The sequence below is a fragment of the Sapajus apella genome, unplaced genomic scaffold (genome assembly GCF_009761245.1).
Source record: "Sapajus apella isolate SASKATOON/1434 unplaced genomic scaffold, GSC_monkey_1.0 scaffold80, whole genome shotgun sequence".
Classification (NCBI taxonomy): domain Eukaryota; kingdom Metazoa; phylum Chordata; class Mammalia; order Primates; family Cebidae; genus Sapajus; species Sapajus apella.
In genome coordinates, this window is record NW_022437020.1 from 111,878 (window position 1) to 115,806 (window position 3,929).

A 3,929-nucleotide genomic window follows, 5' to 3' on the forward strand; every position below is an offset into this window, starting at 1 on the left:
ATCCATTTGCCTCAGCTTCCCAAACTGCTGGGATTACAGGTGTGAGCCACAGCGCCCTGCCTTTATGTTGTTGTTGTTGGTTTGAGACAGTTTTGTTGCTGTTACCCAGGCGGGAGTAGTGTCACGATCTCTGCCCACTTTAACCTCTGCCTCCCGGGTTCAAGGGATTCTCCTGTGTCACCCTCTCCAGTAACTGGGATTACAGGCAAGCACCACCATGCCCAGCTAATTTTTGTATTTTTAGTACAGATGGGGTTTTACCATGTTGGCCAGGCTGGTCTGGAATTCCTGACCTCAAGTGATCCCTCAACCTCAGCCTCCCAAAGTGCTGAGATTACAGGCGTGAGCCACTGTGCCCAGCCTTATTTTTATTTTTATCCCATACCTTTTTTTCATAAGTTTTTTCCATAACTTTTTTCTTTTTTCCTTTTGAGATGGAGTCTTGCTCTGTCACCCAGGCTGGAGTGCAGTGGCACAATCTCAGCTCACTGCAACCTCCACCTCCGCGGTTCAAGCAATTCTCTTGCCTCAGCCTCCCGAGTAGCTGGGACTACAGGCGTGTGCCGCCATGTCCAGCTAGTGTGTGTGTGTGTGTGTGTGTGTGTGTGTGTGTGTGTGTGTGTGTGTGTGTGTGTGTGTGTGTATTTTTAGTAGAGACGTGGTTTTGCCGTGTTGGCCAGCCTGGTCTCAAACTCCTGACCTCAAGGGATTCTCCCCCCAGCCTTCCAAAGTGCTGGGGATTACAGGCATGAGCCATCACACCCAGCTTAAAGCGCCTCTTTTTTTTTTTTTTTGGATAGAGTCTCAACTTCTTCCCCCCACCCGGGCTAGACTGCAGTGGCACAATCTCAGCTCACTGCAACCTCCACCTCCCGGGTTCTAGCAATTCTCCTGCCTCAGCCTCCCAAGTAGCTGGGACTACAGGCCTGTGCCAGCATGCCCCGCCTTAAGGGGCCTCTTATACCACTGTCTCTTTCCCCGTGATTAGGGGGCTCCATGCCTCTAGCTAGGATGATGATGTCCAGACCTGGGAGGAACCCAGGGCTACCCACCCCTAAAAGTCAGGGCAGGAAGCAAGAAACAGTCACAGCACTGCCCTGGAGGGTGCTGGGGTTCCCTGTCCCCCAGGCTGGAGCTGCTTCTGGCCTGGCACCTCCCCTCCCCAGAGGCTGGTGCCTGCCTCCCAGCCCTTCTTGGTGGGGGCGGGGATCACCGGCTCCTTCAGCTGTGACAACTGCTCCTGGAGCTCGGGGTTCTGGGAGAGCACGCGGCTGTGGTGCGTTCGTTGTGAGCGGTTCGCCTGCAGCCTCCCCCTGCTCCTCCCAGAGCTCAGCCTTCTGCTCCTGCTCCAGCAGCCTCTCCTCCTGCTCCGGCTCCCGCAGACTCTCCTCCGGCTCGGGGTTCAGGCGACTAATCCCTTACTGACTTGCACCTGAGCTTAGAGCGGCCCTACCAGATTCTCCAGCTCCTTCCGCAGGTGCTCGGCCTCCGCCTCCAAGGGCCCTGCTGGGGGCTCCAAGGGCAGGAGTTCAGCTGAGAAAGGGAGCGGGCATAAAGGGCCTCTGGATTCTCCAAAAAGCCCTCCTCTTGGTCCACAGCCCTCTGCCAGCTCTGCTCCCAGCTCACGCCAGCCCCAGCTTACCCATCTGGTTTTTGAGTTTGGGCCAAGCTTGTCTCCAGCTCGTGTACACGACGCAGGTCAGGCTTCTTCTCCTCCTTCAAAGCGCAGATCTGCTCAAAGGCTCCCCAAACTTGGCCACCCTGCTAATGACTCCTCGAACTCCGATGGCAGCCAGTCTTCCAAGCCACTTTCAGACAAAGACAACTGTGGGTGGCTGACAATGGGCACTCTTCCTCTTTGCTGATGGGGACACTGAGGCTCGTGGAGATGACAAGACTTGCCGTCTCCTGGCACAGACCTCTTTCCCTCTGCCTCAAAGGGAAAGAGGTCTTTCATCCACCCACCTCCCTGGGACACTCTCAGCCATCCCCAGCCCTGCTCCCAGGTCACCCCAGCCTCAGCCTACCCATGTGGCACTTCAGTTCGGCCAAGCTCATCTCTAGCTCCTGTATTCGATGCGTGTCATGCTTTTTCTCCTTCTTCAATGTTTGAACTTGCCCAAAGCACAGTCAGAAAGGGCCCTGGAGAGGGGCTGGTGGCTGGACAGGCTACCATCTCCCTCTCCGCCCCCACATCCACAAAGCCCAGACCCATGACCACCTCTGGCTGTGCTCCTCGAATTTCGCTGATGCCTGAAAAGAACAAATGACCTCTCTAAGGTGGGGCTGAAGGGTCTGGTCTCACCTGCTCTGACATCTCCCTCGTCCTCTGCCGCCACATGGCCCTCTCTCCTTTTAGATGTTCTCATATTCATCCCTCTCTATCTGGACTCAGTTAACTGACTCCCATCACCTGCAAGAATGCACAGAGGGTGGGAAGAGCTGTCACTGGTCCTCACCTGCTCCTGGCCACCTGGGTCATCTTCCTTCCACATGGCTCCCTCTGCAAAGCCTCACCTGAGTGACGTGGGCCTGCTCCTTGATGGCCTGCTGTCACTGCTGGTTAGCATCGCAAGCTTCACACCAGCTCGAGGACCGAATGGTGAAGAGTGATAGGTTTGGATCTGGGAAACCCGCGCTGTTCCACACAGGGCCCCTTAAAAGGGCTAGGCCTGGGCTCAGTGTACAGCTCGATCAATAAATATCAAGGCATTTCCAAGCCCATGGTTTCATTTGTTTTGTTTTTTTGAGATGGAGTCTTGCACTGTTGCCCAAGCTGTAGTGCAGTGGCACGATCTTGGCCTGCTGCAATCTCCACCTCCTGGGTTCAAGCAATTCTCCTACCAGAATTAGAATTGGTGGGTCCAAAAATAGATAGCTTTCTTTTTTTGTCGTTTGTTTGTTTTGAGACAGAGTCTTGCTCTGTTGCCCAGGCTGGAATGCAGTGGCACGATTGCAGATCATTGCAACCTCCGCCTCCTGGGTTCAAATGATTCTCCTGCCTCAGCCTCCCAAGTAGCTGGGACTACAGGTGTGTGCCACCACCCCCAGCCAATTTTTTTGTATTTTTAGTAGAGATGGGGCTTCACCATATTGACCAGGATGGTCTTGATCTCCTGATCTCGTGATCTGCCTGCATTGGCCTCCCAAAGTGCTGGGATTACAGGCGCGGGCCTGTTGGTGCCACCCACCTAGCTCTCTGAAACACTGAAGGAAGTGTCCAACCAGCATTTACAAAGCATCGTTTTGCGGATCTGACACTGGATAGAGAAAAAGATACAATGGAAATGTGTGCTCTGAACATCTTAGCTTGGGTAGCAGGGAAGCCTGGAGTGGCTGGTCGCCACTGGCCTCTCGAGGATCCCCAGGTTACCTGGCTCTGGGTCTCCTGGATTCACAGAGCAATGACGCATAATCCCAGCGTCTCATTGGATAGTCTGGGCTCCTTCCTGGAGGGAAAGCAGCAAGACCCAGTGGAGAAGATGCAAAGGGTCTGGTTTCGCTTAGGTAAATATGGACAGCTGGGCCACGAAGACAAAACGCAGATTCCCAGCCTAGCGAAGTTATTCAAACTCATAGGGGTGATGGCTACACAAGAGGAATGGATATGTCACTCAACCCTATCCTTAAAAATGGTTAAAATAGGCCGGGCGCGGTGGCTCAAGCCTGTAATCCCAGCACTGTGGGAGGCCGAGGCGGGTGGATCACGAGGTCAAGAGATCGAGACCATTCTGGTCAACATGGTGAAACCCCGTCTCTACTAAAAATACAAAAAATCAGCTGGACATGGTGGCACGTGCCTGTAATCCCAGCTACTCAGGAGGCTGAGGCAGGAGAATTGCCTGAACCCAGGAGGCGGAGGTTGCGGTGAGCCGAGATCGTGCCATTGCACTCCAGCCTGGGTAACAAGAGCAAAACTCCGTCTCAAA

General features: G+C 54.3%; 1 long non-coding RNA gene across 2 annotated transcripts; it reads right to left on the reverse strand.

Moving 5' to 3' along the window:
* Positions 1 to 1,361: 1,361 nt before the first annotated feature.
* On the reverse strand, positions 1,362 to 2,712 carry LOC116533144. Of its 2 annotated transcripts, none has more exons than XR_004261106.1 (3): positions 2,518 to 2,712; positions 2,306 to 2,413; positions 1,362 to 1,503 (listed from the first exon to the last, which is right to left on the reverse strand). It is a non-coding gene; the product is annotated as an uncharacterized LOC116533144 (long non-coding RNA). The 2 variants fall into 2 exon arrangements; XR_004261105.1 differs by having other exon boundaries at positions 1,362 to 1,506.
* Between the last annotated feature and the right edge of the window lie 1,217 nt (positions 2,713 to 3,929).